Source organism: Dreissena polymorpha, chromosome 10 (assembly GCF_020536995.1).
Source record: "Dreissena polymorpha isolate Duluth1 chromosome 10, UMN_Dpol_1.0, whole genome shotgun sequence".
Classification (NCBI taxonomy): Eukaryota; Metazoa; Mollusca; class Bivalvia; order Myida; family Dreissenidae; genus Dreissena; species Dreissena polymorpha.
In genome coordinates, this window is record NC_068364.1 from 39,805,905 (window position 1) to 39,827,599 (window position 21,695).

At 34.9% G+C, this 21,695-nt stretch overlaps 1 protein-coding gene across 1 annotated transcript in view; it reads left to right on the top strand.

Moving 5' to 3' along the window:
• Positions 1-17,331, top strand: part of LOC127847679 (uncharacterized) — a 303,197-nt gene extending 285,866 nt beyond the window's left edge. The window contains exon 3 of the transcript XR_008034112.1: positions 16,550-17,331. The gene's annotated coding sequence lies outside the window, so the exon portion shown is untranslated. The remainder of the gene's footprint in view (positions 1-16,549) is intronic.
• Positions 17,332-21,695: the final 4,364 nt, after the last annotated feature.

A 21,695-nucleotide genomic window follows, 5' to 3' on the forward strand; every position in this document is an offset into this window, starting at 1 on the left:
ACCTCAATATTATGCGTAAACCTAAGTGTGCATTTGTAGGCGGTGTCGAAATGTGTCTTTAGCTCTGCCCGAACTGGCGTCCAATTGGTTTACATGTCCGGCTGAAGTGACAGGCCATCAAAAACTGTACAGCATGACCGATTCGAAGATGGCCTTCAACACTCGCCCAGTCGTGTCGAGAGTATCGGTGTCTTTGCAGGTTAGTACGGCGTTATTTTCAATTAAATCTATTGTAAAATGATTTTTTTATATCCTGGCACACTTTTGTCACCAAAATTAGGAAAATTGGGTGTTTTACATTCACTGCAGCTCTTAAACAACATTTTGTGGCGATAACTTTGCCAGTGTGCCAGAAAATGTGATGCCGGCGTGGTGAATTATTCATTTGCTGCAAATAAAGCAACAAAGACTATTGAAAACTTACTCTAATTGTATCTCACTTACATAAGTCGGCACTGTAATGGGTAAATGTGCACAAAAAAACTTTTTGTTTTCTCAGATAACACGGAATTGAGCACCCGGGCCAGACTGACACTTTCTTGAGCCTGTCAGAGACGGAACGCGAGCCGAGGAATCATTGGTCCAGGTGTGACAAAAGACTTAAAGCTCATGTCTGACGATGACTTTGTTTTAGTCAGGAAGTCAAGTGTGTTGTTTTTTCATGCAAACAAGCCCTTTTGTTGGGTCAAATGACATTAGAATTGTTGCTTCTACATGGATTTTACCTAAAATGTGCCAATTTTTTTTTTAAGTTTGTTCGAATCCGGTTCAAAACCTGCTTTGATGCACAAATATTGCCATTGATGATTGTTTTCACTTATTAAGTCATATGTTACATCAGCTTTGCGTATAAGAATCGAAAGTGATGCCTTGTATGGAGTCTAAGTGCTGCATGTATGATGTAACCAAGTTTGGCTTTTCTACCTTAATTCTTGACGCGAAACGCTGTTACGCATGGCGCTTTCAACGGCAACTTTTATGAATAAATCTGTGTGTCATTGTACCAGAACCTTGTGATCTTTCTCAAAACAGCTTACACCTGTGGGAAAAGTGCCTTTAATTCAAATTTGAAAGGGTTGGGTTCTCTTAAAGGTCACATTACCCCAAACCGGAACTCCTGTTTTTAGGGTTACATGCAGTCAGTTTGATACTTAGCACAAATTGTTGAGTGCATGCTGCCTAGGATTTGTAAAATACATTGCAAATGGTTAGTTTTGATATCAACTTGAAGGTATATTTGTAAGCAATAAGAAAATAAGCCATTTTTGTGATCTACTTTTTGTGTTGATGGTTCCCGGCCTTGAAAGTAGGTTATACTATTTGAGCCCAAACTGGTTGTCTGCACAGCTGTCAAAACCGGTTTGCCTATTCTAAGGTAAATATTTTGAGTTAACGCGTATAGAATTTAATGACATGCATTTTTTTCAAAAGATTATGCATTTTTCTTTCCAATGATGTATGAAGATATAGTGGGTATGCGCTTGATCATGGTAAACACTGATATCGAACTTCAACTATTTTATATGCAATATAGAAGGAAATTAATTGCGCATGCGTAACCGTTAGCCTGTACGGACAGGCAATGGTATTACCATCATACCAATTGGTATGGGGTTAGCCTGTAGATAACCTGGATAAAAGATCTATAAATAAATAGTTTATTTATTTATTATTTATTATAAATGCTAAAGTGAATCTATCTTGTTACCACGTGGTTTATTTGTAATACCTGTGAAATAGTACATGTGAAATGTGTACAATAGATTCATAATATTGAAAAACACTATGCATTTGTTGATACATGTAGTTAAATTATATTTAAGTATGCAATAGCAAAAATAATAACAAACAAAAAGTATGAACGTAATTTCATTTAATTATTTTTTTTAATTATTTACCCATCTAATTATCTAATTATTAATTAATTCATTCTTTTATCCTTCCATCCGTCCGTCATTTCGTCCATCCGTTTGTTTGTTCGTTTGTGCGTTCGTGCGTTTGTTTATTGTTTGTTGAATGGTTGGTTCGTTCGTTCTTTGGTTCGTTCCTCGGATCGTTCGTTTGTTTGTTCGTTTGTTTGTTCTTTTGTTATTTCGTTCTTTTTTGATTTTGGTCTTTGGTTAATTCTTTTTTTTCGTTTGTTCTTTCGTTCGTTATTCATTCATTTATGTATTTATGTTTTAACATTTTTGTTTTGTTTTTTATGTTTTTATTTAATTATTTATTCGTTCATTCATTCTTTAATCTTTCCATCCCTTCGTCCGTCCGTTTTTTCCCGTTACTGTGTGCGTTCGTGCGTTTGTTCATTGATTCGTTCGTTTGTTCATGAGTTCGTTTGTTTGTTCTTCCATCCATCTATCCATCCATCCATCCATCCATCCATCCATCCATCCATCGATCCAACCTTCCTTCCTTCCATCCTTCCATCCTTCCATCCATCCTTCCTTCCATCCATCCAACCATCCATCCATCCATCGATCGATCCAACCTTCCTTCCTTCCCTCCCTCCCTCCCTCCCTCCCTCCCTCCCTCCCTCCCTCCCTCCCTCCCTCCCTCCCTCCCTCCCTCCCTCCCTCCCTCCCTCCCTCCCTCCCTCCCTTCCTTCCTTCCTTCCTTCCTTCCTTCCTTCCTTCCTCCCTCCCGACCGACCTCCCTCCCGATATCCCTCTCTCCCTCCCTCCGTCCCTTCCTCCGTTCCTCCCTCCGTTCCTCCGTCCGTCCCTTCCTCCTTCCTTCCCCTCTTCCTTCCTTCCTTTCTTCCTTCCTCCCTCCCTCCCTCCCTCCGTCCCTCCCTCCCTCCGTCCCTCCCTCCGTTCCTCCCTCCGTCCCTCCCTCCGTTCCTCCCTCCGTCCCTCCCTCCGTTCCTCCCTCCGTTCCTCCCTCCGTCCCTCCCTCCGTTCCTCCCTCCGTCCCTCCCTCCGTCCTTCCGTCCCTCCCTCCGTCCCTCTCTCCGTCCCTCCCTCCGTCCCTCCCTCCGTTCCTCCCTCCGTTCCTCCCTCCGTTCCTCCCTCCGTTCCTCCCTCCGTCCCTCCCTCCGTCCCTCCCTTCGTCCCTCCCTCCGTCCCTCCCTCCGTCCCTCCGTCCCTCCCTCCGTCCCTCCCTCCCACTCACACCCTCCCTCCATTCCTTACTTCCTCCCTCCCTCCCTCCCTCCCATCCATCCAGCCAGCCAGCCAGCCAGCCAGCCATGCCAGCCATTTATTCATTCATTCATTTTTTTATGTATTTAATAATTTATTTACTTATTTTGTGTTCAACCTTTTAGCTTTTTTAAGTTGATTAAATGTATTAATTTTCTTTTTAAATATATTATTGTAACAAACATACAAAATAAAATAAAATTATAAAAAAAACGTTCTAAATTGAAATAGTGTAAATTACTAAAATTAAATAGAAATAACATCGGTGAAGTACCATGGGTGCTTTTCACAGTATAATACAAGTTTAAACTCTCACAGACGAGAAAACGTTCAAGGCACGTTATTAAATAACTTAATAATGTATGCGCAAAGTTGGTTTCTATCACAGTACATACTACATTTTAAATAAACATTCGCTTGCAAGACATCTAATTGGACAGAGATGCAATTATATTCCTTTATAAAATACGCTTTTTAGCCTCAACTTATCTGTTGACTTTTAAGGAAGATATCATCTGCCTCCATAGGATGCTTATTAGTTGTTTTATTATTTACTTAATTGTATGTGTCGTCCTCAGTTGTCTCCAGGTGTCTAGAAAATCACTTCTTTGGTGTCATCTATACTCTTCAATTAACAAGTCAACGGCGCTATTTTCAGACGATTTTTTATTTCAAAATTGGATTCCATATTAGTTTGGCCATGCTTTCTAAACAAACATGTTTCAACAATAAAACAGCGGAAGTCTACACTGTGTATTAGCAACCTGCTGTGGTGATCCCTTTCTTATCTATTTGAGCGTAAATTTATCTGATATAGATCAGACATCGGCCGGCTATAGACCAGTTGACGATTGACGTTACGCGCACCTGCAAATATTAGACTCCGCCCACTGGTTGGCATAAAGAGTTGGATTTCATATAAGCGCGTATAGAGATGGTTGACAAAATCATAGTTTTTATTAATAATCACGCACAATATCAAATATAATTTTGCTAATTATGTCTGAATAAAACATAAGCGTGCAAGGAAATGCATTTTGGGCACGATTATATTGTTGTTATTATTTGTTTAACTATAAACGAACTCGGGAGTGGAACACAATTTACGAGCTCGGTATGTGGTTACCATAAAAATCTCTACTTGGCACATCTTCGCGACCATTTTTTATGTAAATTTTTTTCAGATATTGAAATTATTTCAGAATAAATCAAATTTAATGAACGAACATAAATAAGGATGTTAACAAACAGCAAATAGATCGACTTTATGTACGCAACATATAGTAACTGATTTGAACATATATGTCTGTAAAAACCTACCTTGTTACACATTGAATAAATTCTCTTGATAAATGTAATTGTTTTTATTTAATTATTCACACCAATTTTGACACTCTTTGCTTAAGCGTTTTTAACAAGACAAGACAAGACAAGACAAATATTTATTCAGACTTGCACAGTGTACATCGTCTAAACACTAGATATTTCACATACAATTATGTCACAGAGATAAACATAGTAATAATATAAACATAAGGAGCATCGTATACGCTTAGGAAAAGTTACAGAGATAAACATAGTAGTAACAATAACATAATCAGCATCGTATACGGTTACGAAAAGGCAAGGTAATATATGGAGGATTGCTATATAAATTAATTAACAGCATTAGTAATATTATTTCTTAAAATCAGAGCTTCTTTTACAAATTTGGCTAACTTAATAAGTTCAAATTTATTCGTTGTATTCAGCAACTGGTGGAATTTGTAAACAGAAGGCCTATTGTAATAACATTTCTTTAAATATTTTTTTCTAATATCAACGTATAATGGACATTTACAGACAAAATGGTACTCATCTTCAATATCTAATTCGTTACAACAAAGGCAAAAACGTTAATTTCGTGGTATATTTTGACCAGCATATCTTCCAGTTTGAATTCTCAGTGGTAGGCTGGAAGATCGAAGCTTTGCGACATAGTGTCTTAGTGATTTAGGTAATAAATCTAAATAATTTTCGTATACAAATGTTGACTTAAACACACGGTACATATCTAAAACAGAGCTATCTTCAATGGATCGAAACCACTCTTGTTTATAAGTATCAATGACAACAGTTTTAAACTGTGGTATAACTATTTTAACATCGACGGAGCTTGGATTATTAAACACGTATGAAAAACCGTAAGTGTCAAACAATAGTTTAACATTAGATACCCAATTAGAACGACCATTTTGACAATCATTTAATGCTTGTATATAAATCGATTTTAAAATTATGTTATCAGTTTCAATAAGTTTAAACCAATATTTAACCATTTTAACATATCTATGGATAAATAGTGGGTATCTTCCTAACTCGCCATACACTACAGCATTACATACAGTTTGCTTAACGTTTAACAATCTTTTACAAAACTTTAAGTGTATCCTTTCCAATTCCATGGATTTTGCTTTACCCCATATCTCACATGCGTAATTCAGTATAGATCCAACAAAGGCATCGAATAGCTGGAACTGTGTTTTTGGTTTTAAGTCAAACTCTTTACATTTGTTAAATAATATATTCATAGCTTTAAGTGCTTTTCCACATAAATATTCTTGATTTAAATTAAAATTTCCAGTGTAATTAAAAACAGTTCCCAAATAATTAAAATCATTTACTACTTCTATTTGCTGACCTTCAAATGTCCATGTTTCAGATGGCAATAATCTACCCCGTTTGCGAAACACCATTATTTTAGTTTTATCGGTATTAACCTTTAATCCCCAGCATTTACAATAGTTTGAAACAAGATCCAAGTGTTTCTGCACTTCCGCGGGCGATTTACCAATTATAGCCATATCATCTGCGAAAAGTAACAAAATCAATACAATGTCATCAATACTTAGGCCGGAAGAGACGTCATTCTGTAAAAACAATTCTAAGTCTTCTACAACACGGTGTTTTATTGCACCTTTGTTCATCATAAACCGATTATCTCGTTATGATCGGATACTGTCCCAACAATTACAAAGAACACATGGTTTCATAAATCCAGGGACCTATTCTTGGGTCCAAGCATAAACCACGTGTGGCATACAAGTGTCTGGTCATTAAACACAATTAATGATACCTCCATGTCATCTCTTGGCATATTGAGCGATCATCTAAGCAAAATTGTAAAGCCAAAATACGAAACAGTTGCTTAAATAATATATATATAAAAGCCCGTTTAAACATAATAATACAGTGTTTAATAACTATAAATTAAAAATATTGTGCAATTTCACTGCTACACAATAAACGTATTTAACGATCGAGAACCGGCAAATGTAAACTCGGCTGTTACGTGTTAAGATTGTACGTTACTGTAGTGTACGAAACGACATCACGAAAACAAGCAAACAACAAAAGAGTTAAGAATACTTGCGTAACAGAAATTAATACATAGATTTATTTATCATAAAATGCTAGATTGTTATCAATCTATATCACTAGTAAAGAGAGTGCACGCATAGACAGTTCAATTTGCATGTTCTTGTTTTTTATATGTATGCTAAACTTTAATATGATATTGTCATTCGATGGAAACGAAACGATAATTCATTCAATGGTAAATAAAATAACTAAAATATTTAAAAATTGCAATGTATTCCGCTTTAAGGGTTTCTTTCTATATAATTGATTAAATGCCCCTCTTACAATTTCGTTCGCTTATGAACAATAACAATATCTACACCACTTATAATTATAATCAAATAAATGTATGTGTTATTATCTTTGAAATATAATTTATCAAAATCTTACTATCACAAAGAATACGAAAGAATATTTATTGTTTTGTTTTGTGGGATTGCCAGTTTTTAATCTTCCGACCACGTTTACTCTGATAACTAATTCGTATTTTTATACTTAGGAAATTATATTTATGAAAATACATTTATTGGTACTAAATATTATATGTTTGCACTATATTTTAAGAGTTTTAATGTTTATTTCGGATTTTTGTATCGTTTTATTGACTAAACAAAAGACATATATATATGTTTTACGTTACTGTAACCAGTGTTTTTTGCCAACCAGTCAGTGCGCGGAAAATCCCGAATGTAAACAATAACATTCAACTGTAGTGCGTTCAGTTACAGCGAACGTTCGCCAATGATCGTTCGTTTCCGATTCGGTCTTATTGAACGATAAGTTTGGCGTGAACGTTTCAAGATGGCGGCTCCCATAAATTTGTAGCGATTTTGATGGCGGAAATCGCTAATAACACAGAAAGTACTTAACTCACAGATATTTAAAAAAAAAACTATAATAATTTGATTATAATTATAAGTGGTGTGGATGCGATAGTGTTATTTTTCATTAGCGATCGAAATTTAGTGTAAGAGGTGCATTGAATCAGTTATAAAACAAAGCCCTAAAATAGCGCAATACATTATAATCTTCAAATGTAGTTGTAATTTTCTTTTACATTGAATGAAGTTTCGTTTCATTTACATTTAATGAAAATATTAATAAATTTTAGCATTCACATGGAAAACAACAACACCTGCATATTTTGCGAATTGAACTGTCTTTGAATGCACATGTATATTGAAAACTCTAATGTAGTGATTATGAGCGATACCAATCTGGCATTTTATTATACCATAAATCTATACATTTATTTTACCCAAGTTTTTTATATCGATATTATGATCAAACGTGAGTGCTTGTTTTCACGATGATGTTTCGAACACTGCAAAAACGCACGATCTTTACACGTTATTATATCGGTTTACATTTGCAGGTACCCGTTAAATACGATAATTGTGAAGCAGTAAATTTCTACACTATTTTAAATGTATTGTCATTATAAAACACTTAAGTGTTATGTTTAAACTGGCTTATATATATACTTATTAGTTCCTGTTAATCCATTTCGAACAAATGTACGTCTATTTTTTAAATATGTTCAAATGTTTTATTGAAGCAACTGTTAAGTTTTTGGCTTAATATGCCCAGAGATGACACGCAGGTATCATAAATTGTGTTTAATGACCAGACACATGTGGTTAATGACCCCATACTGAGTCATACAAATATGGGTCCCTGGGTTTATGACACCCTGTTTTCTTAGTTATTGTCTGGACAGTATCCGATCATATCGAGATAATCGGTTTGTGATGAGCAAAGGGGCAATTAAACAATGGGTGGTTAAAAATGCTGAAATAAGGAGAGTCAAAATTGGTGTAAACAATTAAATACAAGCATTTACATGTATCAAGAGGATTTAGTTAATCTGTAACAAGGTAAGTCTTTACGGACATATAGGTTGAAATAGTTTCTTTATGTTGATAACATAAAATCAACCAATTTGTTGTTTGTTTTCGTCCTTATTTGTGTTCATTCATTGGATTCTATTTAATATGGAATAATTTCAATTTCTGAATATTTTGTTGTTTTTAAAATGGGTCGCGAATATGATTGAAATCTTATCACGATGCGGATCATCAAACGCAAACAATAGCAGAATGGCAGAAAATTTGAGGATGCGCAAACGTGACGTTATTATCGAAATCCCCAAAACCTCCTTTACACTTTGTTTATTGTTCAATTCACTTTATGTACTACAAAAAAGGAAAAAAATATCGAAGTAACACTAAACAAATACAACATATTTATTTGTCCGCCATCTTGGTTTCGCTAGCGAACTACCTCCCGAGAGGGTTCGCTTCGGTTCGCGAACGTTCGCGGCGAACCGAGCGTTCAATAGCGAACGTTCGCGACCGTTCGCGAACTATAGCGAACGTTCGCTGTAACTGAACGCACTACTGGTCTATTAGTCTGACTTAAATTGGTTGTGATCCCTATATCTTATCCATTTGAGCGTCAAGTTCATTCATATAGATCGGACATCGACCGGCTCCGTTATATATTAGTCTGACTTAAATTTTCTGTCGAAAAGTACAGGTTAGATTGTCTAATTAAGAAACGCAAGTAGTCATACATGTGTGATTAGAATGTGTGGAAAGACAACTGAGTCTAAATGATATACTTAAATGTCATATAGGTCAATTTTTGAGAACAGACGTACGCTACATACATAATATGCCATATGACTGATATTAGGATGCATATAGCAGTGCTTAATGTAGTTCAAGTTATATGTACGCACACAAGTGTTTAGTTTGATTACACTTTTGCATTCATTTACTTGATACATCCAATATGGTTTTCTCTCCCGGCAAATACTATAATTAAGTGTATAAAAGTGCACGGGAAATATGATATGCCCTTTTTAATGATTTATAAATTATATCAGCAGGACTTCAAACTGTCATACGTAAATATACAATACACTACATAAAACATTTGATGTGTTTGATATGCGACTTAAAACTTAAAAAATCAGTAATTTAAATATAACGTTTGATTTCAACCTTAATTTTCACGATCGGGATATGTACCGAGCATCGTTAAAAAAAGGATACTTCTTGCAACCATTTTCGTTGTTTCATAAAAAAAACATGTTAAAGAGTCAATTGCTTTAGTAAATTAACAACTATAGTTTTTATGTAATTTCGTATTAAATCTTCAAACTAAAGACAGTCACACTTCAGATAATCATATAATCGTGATCATATAGAATATATATTTTCACTCGTGGCTGCGCCACTCATGAAAATATTATTTTCTATGATCACTCGTGAATTAAAATCGATAATCCACCGAATCCCACAAATATCCTCTATTTGTTGTCGACGTTACGTAGTTTCTGCGTTTTGACGTTGCCTACGTCACAGCATTTAGACAATGTTCCTACATCTTTGGACGATTTGCCCTTGATTGAACAACATTAATTATCAACAAAAATATTATTGTAGATATGAAATTTCTTGTTAATGCATCTTTTATTATTCATTTTGTTGCGAGAGCCAATGACAACGACAGCTTTGCTTTTACTATCGTTCGCCGTGTGAAATGTCCTGGCAGGTCGTTTCATTTAAACATACACTACTAGTGTGTGAATAATTATACTAATCAACGTACCTTTCAAATGGGAATTGTATTATTTACTGACGGTTTATTTCATTATCATTCCTCAGCAGCGGCATGAGTCATTACCGATAATCAAATATCTTCAAGTCTGGTAAGAAAAAGAAAGTCGGCGATACGAAAAATAAGATGATCGGTTGAACCATGAAACAAATAAGGATTTTGTCAATGTTGACGTAGCATGGTGTGAACATAGTTACTCAGTTTGCCTTTTTAGAGTATATTGAGCATGTGGCAATTGACGTTGTCGACGTGTATTATGTCGGTTGGCAAATATAGCCGAAGTAGCTGCCTATACAGGATAACCTCAGTGTGGTTACGAATCTGAAACATGAAATGTCTGGCGAATATTATTTATTTGTGTCAGAAAAGTAGTTATCTACGTATCTGTTTGTGTAGATATAGTTGTTTTGAGGCCGTTAGGTATGTTTAGAAACAATGCCGGTATGAGGTACATATGGCAACCTGATAACGACTTTTGGGAATACTGGTCTTTAAGTCGACGCAGCTTACGCCTCAGTAAATTCAGTTATATCAATATAAACTAAAAACTTATATTGTTAAGATATGGGTTATCTCCCTTAATGTGTAATCTTGCTGTTAGGTCAACGATATAATATTGCATCTCAAAAATAAAATAGCTTAAACCCAAAACATGTCGATTCTAGAGCCGCGTTGACACAAATTAGAAACGTAAAAATATTCAGCGGAAGACTGTCCGAAATTATTTCCGTGAATTTGGTTTCTTATGTGATCCGGACACGAAACAGGCGCGTTATTACGCAGCCTAATTGTGATAATGTATTGCATCATGATTGTTTCTAGTTTTGTGCCTCCGTTCATGAAATCATCCTATTCATTAGTTTGAAGGAAAGTCGAAAGTACCGCAACGGATAGGATGCGTGTTGGGTTTCAATAACAGAAAGGGTACCTTACCGCTTTATCACCGCAGTACCTGTTCTGTTAAAAGTTCGAATTTAATTTACAGAATTATTTAATGAGACCCATGCTGACAAGGATAACTAGTCTGAAAAACGGTAAACATCGATGTTCAAACATTTCAAGACATTTGATATTGGATTGTAATTGCTGTAAGCACTTGGGTATAATAGAACTCGGCGTTTGCAATTGATTTTGAACGACGTGCATCCCTTTTTAATAACTGAAGCAAACATATGGTCGGTTTCACAGCGACGGTGTGTCTCTTGTTACCCTACATAATTAGATTAGCGTTGCCGTACATTCATATTTCTAAACGAATAGTGTAATTAAGTAAATACATTACTGTTTAATTATCTAGTTCGAACAAAGATATGGTTGGATGAACAGCCACCTAGTCTCTTTTGTTACCCTACATATGTTGATTATTGGCTCATTCGTTTGAGGCCAAATAACTATCTAATAGAAGGTCATCAACATTTTGCCTGACTGGTAGCAGGAATTTATCTGGGTTAGATATAAGACTACTTCGGAGTTCAAAGCAGTATTTTAAATATTTTCTTTCTACTTAGATTTGTTGTAAGGCTTTAATTATTAATTTGACACGCGTCAACTATCAGCCGAAGATGAGGTTTTTAACGCTTCAGCAGAGGCAGACGATCGCATTGTTTTTCATTTTCTTCGCACTCGACTGCGGTGCTGAAAACACCGAAAAAACATTTGTTAAAACGGCAGACTTCGCTCTAACGACGTCATTCAAGACGATGACATCATCATCCAAGGTGCATTCATTTATCGTTCCATCCGTCCGTCCGTTCATCCGTTTGTTTGTTCGTTTGTGCGTTCGTGTGTTTGTTTATTGTTTGATTGTTGGTTGGTTCGTTCGTTCTTTGCTTCGTTCCTCGGTTCGTTCGTTTGTTTGTTCGTTTGTTTGCTCTTTTGTTATTTCGTTCTTTTTTGGTTTGTTCTTTGGTTATTTATTTTTTTCGTTCGTTCTTTCGTTCGATCATTCGTTCGTTCGTTCATTCATTTGTTCATTCATTTATGTATTTATGTTTAATGCTTTTTTTTTTCTTTTTTTTAAATTGTATTTAGGTTCATTCATTCATAAATCTTTCTATCCCTTCGTCAGTCCGTTTGTTTTTTAGTTACTTTGTGCGTTCGCACGTTTGTTCATTGGTTCGTTCGTTTGTTCATGAGTTCTTTCGTTCGCTCTTCCATCCATCCATCGATCGAATTTTCCTTCCTTCCTTCCTTCCTTCCTTCCTTCCTTCCTTCCTTCCTTCCTTCCTTCCTTCCTTCCTTCCTTCCTTCCTTCCTTCCTTCCTTCCTTCCTTCCTTCCTTCCTTCCTTCCTTCCTTCCTTCCTTCCTTCCAACCTCCCTCCCTCACTTCCATTCACTTATCCATCCAGCCAGCCAGCCATTTATTCTTTCATTCATTTTTTGATGTATTTAATAATTTATTTACTTATTTTGTGTTCAACTTTTTAGCTTTTTTTAGTTAATTAAATGCATTTGTTTTCTTTTTAAATATATTGGCGTAACAAACATACAAAATAAAATAAAATTATAAAAAAAAACGTTTTAAATTGAAATAGTGTAAATTACTACAAATATGCAGACGAGAAAAAAATCAAGGCACGTTATTAAATAACTTAATAATTTATGCCCAAAGTTGGTTTCTATCACAGCACACACCACATTTGAAATAAACATTCGCTTGCAAGAAATCTAATTGGACAGAGATGCAATTATATTCCTTTATAAAACACGATTTTTAGCCTGAACTTATCTGTTGACTTTTAAGTAAGATATTATCTGCCTCCATGGGATGCTTATTAGCTGTCCTGCTTTTGAGGTGTTTGTCCCGATGTGGCACAATTTGTCCCGACATTCTTTAAAAAAAACGACATATTTTCTATAAGTTCACAATAAAATTCGCTTATCAAGCTCTGTCTGGCTTAAATTACCATTGCTTTATTGCCCCCAATTAACAAACCATATCTACTAGTCAAGTGATCCAGTGTTGTTTTTGACATCTTATCAGCGATCTATCGCCGAATTATTGATTTCATCGCGCTTTCACACCATGGTGTTTTTATGATAGGGATCACTAATTGCTAGCGATTGATGCATCGTAGTGAAATAAAGGCAGACTGCTTTTGTATTTCTAGCCCATTTGATGTGTTTGATATGCGACTTAAAACTTTAAAAAAAAATCAGTAATTTAAATATAAACGTTTTATTTCAACCCTAATTTTCACGACCGGGATATTCACCGAGCATCTTTAAAAAAGGATATTTCTTGCTACCATTATAGTTTCATTAAAAAATAAACACACGTAAAAGAGTCAATTGCTTTGGTAAATTAACAACTATTTTTTATATGAAATTTCGTATTAAATCTTTAAACTAAAGACAGTCACACTTAATATAAGCAATATACTTTTAATATAAATTGAAACAAAGAAAGAGTCAAATAAATAACCTGTGGCATTTGTTTTCGCAGTCTCGTATTGTTAAGCAATAGAAATTACAGTTATCACCATTATTAAAAGCGGCTTTATCGCATTAAGGGTCCAATAAACCCTGTCGGCAAGAGATGTCATAAAGTACCCAAGGCACCCTTCCTCCTGCTATGTGACGGAGAACTGCCCCCTCACTGTTTTTTTATAGGGCGGAGAACTGCCCCCCTGCTGATTAATAAGGGGCGGAGGACTGCCCCCCTGTCAGAATTGATGACCCGGAGAAGTGCCCCCTAATTAAATAAATTTCGCCGCGATATATATCTGGAAATTGAGTGAAATTTCAAAAGTAATATAATATAAAGTTGTACAAGTAATAAAAGTTATAAAACGGCAAAAAAATACCTGCCTCGGCATGGACGTCGCCATCTTGATAATCACGTGATTTTCGTCTATGTGAACAAAGAAAAACAAATCACGTTTTGCTAATAAAAAGTTTTCGCGGCTGAATTATTTGATATTTTCCCCGTAATTAAAACAAACAATTAGCATGCAATTTAATCCATCCTTATGCGAGCTGAAAACAATAATTGATTTGTTTGTTTTCGCCAATTACGGATTTGGACGGTTCAATATTATTCAAAGCTAACAAGTTCTTAACAATTAAGGTCGGTCCGGTCTACCAATTAAAAGATTAAAAGATCGCGGTGCTTATCGTTAACGGTAACAAGTTCTCTGCCTGCTAATTAGCTGCTAATTAAAGCAACTGTTACCGATTTTGTTTGTTTGGCATGTCGACATGATCTGCTATGAATGTAGTAGTATATCTTTATTTAAGTCTCATCAATATACATTCATGGTAATTATATTACAATCATTTACACATTATCAAATGTATATTGCCATTCCATATTGGAATTATAAGAGACTATCGCAATTAAGAATTCCACTTTATATTTACAAATTACATACATTACGACTTTTATCAATTCAACATTTTGCACAAACACATGAAATAAAAAATAAAAGTTAAAAAGTTTAAAACTGGAAAAACTTTGCTAATCAAATTAATTACGATCTGCCTTAAAACAAAGGTAAGATACTGAAAGATAGAAAAAAAGCACTATCGCGCATGAGTTAAAAAATGGGTGTAAGAAATCATATATCACGTTGACCAGATCACCGTGAACCGGATTAGCAAAGTTGCTTCAGACGCAATAAGACGGGAGAAAACTAAAGCAATGATCACATTATATACATAAATAAAATAGATTACTTACAAATTAAAAATACCCGCCTCTGTAGCATGAGATAGCAGGATCTGGCACAGGCTCGTATGATATTATAATTGGAAAACAGATAGTTAAATTTGTCAACATCATTTAGTGTTAAAAACAACACATTTGTTTCGGAAGCACGTTTAAACAAAGTTTCTCTGATATCACAGTACACTGGGCAATGGAACAATACATGGTACTCATCTTCAACATTATTACAAAACGGACAATTTCTTTCCTGAATCGGTAAACCTTCATACCTGCCGGTTTCGATTCTGATGGGAGCTACCCCACACCGGAACTTACAAAACGCAGATCTATGTCTAGGTGGCATAATTAATTTACAGTATTGTTCAGTGACATATTCAGATTTAACACACTTATACAGACGCAATTTATTACCTCCTCTTCTAGAAGGACCAGTGTTACTATTTATTCTGTCATACCACTGGGAGATATACTTATTTTTAACAATATCTATGACTTCATCGACAAAAGATGACGACATCGGTTGCAAAATACTGCTATACATATTCAAGTTATTAACATCTAGAAACTGTTTTATAGCAAATACCCAATTTTTACATAAACGATTAGACTTAGATGCTACCCAGAGTGCTATTCGCTTATTTACCCTCGTTGCGTCCTTATATGATAAACGTGACCAATAAAGCGTGATAGATTTCCACTGCCGTACTTGTGGTGGAATCCAACCCATGTCACCCGATATGCCATCATTTGGTGTATATTTTCCGACTCCTAGAAAGAAGCGTTGCGCCCTTTTATGCACCGCATTAATGCATGAATAAGTCCGAGCGCCCCATAAAGGAGCGCTATAGTTAATTACAGGCCAAACGACAGAATCGTATAATTTGGAAAAAACATTATATGGAACGCCACCCAAGCTTTTACATTTTGCGATTAAGAGACCCAAAGCACGACTAGCACTCTGAGCAACAGCTTTAACCGTAATATCATAATCAAGATGTTCATGTAAAATAACACCTAAGTAAGTATATCTATCTACTAGTTGTAATACATTTTCCCCACATTTAAAAACTATATTCGTACGTTGAAAAGCATTTGGGCGAAAGTGAATAATATTACTCTTGGACGGATTAACAGTCATATCATTCAGAGAACACCAATCATTTAAAGCATTTAACAATATTTGTAGCTCATCAGCATTGTCGGCTAAAATTACAATGTCATCAGCGTATAACAAGATACATAGCTTTTCGTTATCAATATTAATACCTAAGCCAAAGGATTTAAGGTATATAGTTAAATCATTGATGAACAAATTAAAAAGCAGTGGAGATAATATACACCCTTGACGTAAACCACACTTGACGTCAAACCACTCTGTTTTAAAAGAATTAACTCTAACACATGGCATAACAGATGAGTATAAAGATTTAACAGCAGATAACATCTTGCCACACACACCAACATCATACAATCTTTTCCAAAGTAAATGTCTATTAATAGAATCGTATGCTTTCTTAAAATCGATAAATGCACAGTATGTTGACAATCTATTTTTCTTTCTTGTATCAATAATAGTATTAAGTGACAGAATATGATCTGTGGTACTACGACCTTTTCGAAAACCATTTGGTTCATCAGACAACTTGTCATTTGATTCTGTCCAAAGACTAAGTCGATTATTCAGAATATAACAATAAAGTTTATACATTGCAGGTGCAAGTGATATCCCTCTATACGACAAAGGATCCCGTTTATCCAAAGTAGATGCTTTAGGTATAGGGCATATAACATATTTACTCCATAAAGTAGGAACAATACCATTATTGAAGCAAATATTGAACAACACATGTAAAAATGACAAAGCTGAATCATTGGTTAGTACTTCGACAGGAATATTATCAATACCACATGATTTACCCTTTTTGGCATTGATCAATGCTTTATGAACCTCCATGATAGAAATGTGATCATTAAAAGAGATATTTTCGGACTCCGTCGTATCAACAAAACTGTATTGATTATTGTCAGTATGTAAGACAGATTGGAACAGAGAGCCAAAATCTTTTTTCCACCTTGCCAACACAACATCAACTTCCGTAGAAATGGAGCCATCCCCCAGGATAACCTCCATCGGAATAACATTATTTTTACAGCAATTTACTCCAATTTTCCCAATGGACTTCCAAAATTTGGTTGGATCGACGTTACACTCCCCCAAAAGTTGATCCTGCATTGAATACCAGTAAAATCGTTTAGCTCTCTGCACATCTCTATCAAAACATTTTCGGACATTTACATATTCAGATTTTAAAGCCGTTTTATGATTTTGAACGTTTATGTAAGCATGAATATATTTTTTAATGTATGTCTGAATGTATGTATGTATGATTGTAACTGTAAATGTATGTATGCATGTAATGTGTGTATTTATGTATGTTATTTTGTATGTCACATGAATTAACTAAACAACATAAATAAATTGATTATAAATTCGACTTCACTTCACTTGTTTCTTCAAGTCAGCTAAATTATTGCCTTTGCTTTGCCTATTAATTTACTTTTTTATACGTAAATTTACGGGGTTTTTTCCATGGGTTAATACTATTTTTATAATGTAAATTTATTCCGATGTAACTTTTCCTCCATAAGTACTGAGTTGCACGTTTATATTTAGTTGCGACACATGGCCAGTATTAACACGCACGCGTTTCCTGTGTGGATCTCGACTATGTTTCGCGCTCTTATTAAAATACGACTTTTACATGGCATTCATGTATAGTGAGTGGTGCAGATGCGTACCAAGGGCCTTAAACAGTATTATCACATGCCTCTAGACAATTTGTGTTATTCAGTTCGATAAATGGAAATTAAATTGTTACCGGATAAAATGTGTACGGCGATAACGTAAAATTACCCGTAAGTATTGTTTTCACTACGTAACTAATAACTAATATGACACCGGGGGGTGGAGCAGTTCTCCGCCCCTACAGATTTGATGGGGGGCAGATATCCGCCTACTAAATTCTGACAGGGGGGCAGTTCTCCACCCCTACCGATTTGATGGGGGGGGGCACTTCTTGATTGATTTTTGTAACTACATTCAACTTTTATTTTGCTTTAACGTGGCAGCATTTACATAATATGCATTTAATATAATACAGTACAAACAATACAAAATATATAAAGAAATGAAATAAAAAATAAATAATAATAAAAATGATGATAATGATGATAATGATGATGATGATGATGATGATGATGATGATGATGATGATGATGATGATGATGATGATGATAATTATGATGATGATGATGATTATGATGATGGTGATGATGATGATGATGATGATGATGATGATGATGATGATGGTGATGATGATGATGATGATGATGATGATTATGATGATGATGATGATGAACGCAGAAAAGCTCGAACGCACAAACGAACGAACGAACAAACTAATTGACGGACGCATGAACGAACGAACAAAATAAAAAACAAGCGCACGAACGACTGACTGACTAGCTGACTGACTGAAAGAAATTACGAACGAACGAATGAACCAATAAACCAATGAACAAGCTCACGTACGCACAAACGAAATAAATAGTTAAATAGTTAGATAAATAAATAAATAAATAAATAGATGAATAAATGAAAAAAGAAAGAAAGAAATACATGAACGAATGAATAAACGCATGAATAAATGAATAAATAAACAAATACATACATACATAAAAACATTAATACATAAATAAATACATTAATACATAAATAAATAAATGATTGAATGAAACCCTGTTCTGTTTACAATTATTGATTATTATTTTTGGTATTTCATACTTTAATATAATTAAACTACAAACAAATCCCTAGTGTTTTCAAAATTATTTTATTATTTTATTCCATGAATTTAGAACATTTTAAGATTAAATATATATTGCACACTGATAGTGAATAGATTATTTATAACCAATATTTCCATTCTGTATTGGTTTAAGACCTAAAAAGGCGTTTTTCTTTCATTATTTTTAATAAATAATCGAGAAGATCGAGATACCGTAGCCTAATCCCTTTTCCTTCGTTATCTATAAATAGACTATTTATTTATAGATCTTTGAGCCAGGTTATCTAGAGGCTAACCCCATACCAAATGGTATGATGGTAATACCATTGCCTGCCCGTACAGGCTAACTCCGTTAACCTAAGGCCTGTTGAACAGACTAGCTCGAGTCGTATCGGGTGATTCCCTGACGTACTGTGTCAATATGATTTACGTAATAAAGGATGGGACACCGTGACGCGGCTTTAAAAAACGTGTACTAGTATATTGTTCTTTAGCATTGCAAGAATATGTTAATAGATCGGCCATTCAACGATGTAACTACTCATTATTGTATAGTCATTTGTAACTGCATAGCGAGGCCCTGTCGATCGTAAAGTTTTCGTATGAAACTACATACAATGCCTCCGTTGTTATAGTTGTATGCGTCTGTAACTATATAAATGTCTCTGTACATATTTAACCTTCTGTCTTAAACTGCATACATTTCTCTGTAGGTATTCCACTATTAACATAAAACAACATAGATGTGTCTGTAGATATTCCACTATGTGTTCTTAACGTCATAAATGTCTATGAAAATATTCCGCTTTCTGTCAATAACTACATAAATATAACTGTACATATACAACAATCTGTTTATATCTAAATAAATATTCCACTTTATAACTATAACAACATAAATTTCTCGGTAATTTTTCACTTTCAGTTTGAAACTATGTAGAATTAATTTGTTAATTTTATAGTTTCATTGTTTAAGTACAAAGAATTTTGATTTTCCACTATCAGGCTGTAACTACACATATTTTTTTCTGTGGATTTTCAACGATCATTATATAAATATAAACAAAAATTCTGTTAATTCTCCACTATATTTCTAAACTACATAAAAGTCTCGGTACATATTCCACTGTCTGTATGTAACTAAATAGACTCTCTCTAGTGATTTTCTATCATCAGTCTTTATATACAAAGAATGTCTCTTTTGATTGTTCAATAAATATGGTTTATATCTATATTTTTTACGTTAATTCGTTCTTTATGGTATGAAAGGTGAGTGGACAGTTAAACATACAGATGAGTAAAATGATATCTAATTAATTGCATATACTATGAACGTAAATAAAATGCCTGTCTGTCTAAAACATGACCACATTATGAAGAGGTGGAACTTTGACTAAAACATGACTGTATGAAACAGCGGGGAAACTTTGACTAAAACATGACTATATGAAACAGTGGGGAAACTTTGACTTAAACATGACAATATGAAACAGTGAGGGAACTTTGACTAAAACATGACCATATGAAACAGTAGGGGAAACTTTGACTAAAACATGTACATATGAAAAAGTGGGGGAACTTTGACTAAAAAATGACCATATGAAACAGTGGGGGGAACTTTGCCAAAACATGACCATATGAAACAGTAGGGGAACTTTGACTAAAACATGACCATATGAAACAGTGGAAGAACTTTGACTATAACATGACCATATGAAACAGTGGGGGAACTTTGACTAAAACATGACCATATGAAACAGTGGGGGAACTTTGACTAAAACATGACTATATGAAACTGTTGAGGAACTTTGACTAAAACATGTACATATGAAACAGTGGGGGAAGTTTGACTAAAACATGTACATATGAAACAGTAGGGGAAGTTTGACTATGACTAACACATCACCATATGAAACAGTGGTGGAACTTTGACTTAAACATGACCATATGAAACAGTAGCGAATTTTTTACTTAAACAATACCATATGAAACAGAAGGGGAAGTTTCACGCAGCTAGGGTGCGTATCAACAAAGCGTCTTAAAAGCCAAATCTTTCGAACATCGAGCGTTGTCGAATTAAAATTGGTTTGCTTTTTTGACATTCAAACAATTAGGCGAGTAGATATTTAAAGAAACGGATAATAATATTAGCCTCGTTCTGGTAAAACTTGACTGAATGCATGCGCGTAAAGTGTCGTCCCAGATTAGCCTGTGCAGTCGGAACAGGCTTATTCGGGACTAAACTTTCTGCTTAGACTGGATTTTCGTTTAGAGGAGAATTCATTTAAGCCTAAAAAATCCATACAAGCGGAAAGTGTCGCCTCTGATTGCCCTGTGCCGACTGCACAGGCTAATCTGGGACGACTCTTAGCGCACATGCATTAAGCCCCCTCATTACCAGAGTGAGGCTCAGTAATGTTTTTGTGAATATGCGGCCATAAAACCATGTACATGTCATTGTATCAAACCCCCATAGCAATACGTTCTCCTCGATATAACCATGGACATGTCATTGTATCAATCTCCCATACCAATACGTTCTGCCAGATATAACCATGTACATGTCATTGTATCAAACCCCCATAGCAATACGTTCTGCCCAATATAACCATGTTCATGTCATTGTATCAAACTTCAATACCAAATGCGTTCTGCCCGATATAACCATGGACATGTCATTGTATGAAACTTCAATACCAATACGTTCTGCCCGATATAACCATGCACATGTCATTGTATCAAACTTCAATACCAATCGCCAGTAAGGAATAACTGCCAGATAGTCAATGATGAACTGGTTTATTTAACTCTCAAGTGGATACAACAATTTGGTGAAAAACGCAGTTTCCAAGGCAAACTTCCAACAAAGGGGAGTAACTCATGGGAATATACCATGATAACATAACAGTGGTGTAAGGGAGAGAACTCGTACTAATTATGTACTGGCGGAACCTCTTTTCCTTCAAATGAACACAACTCATACTTCATATAATAACACATACAAAATCAGT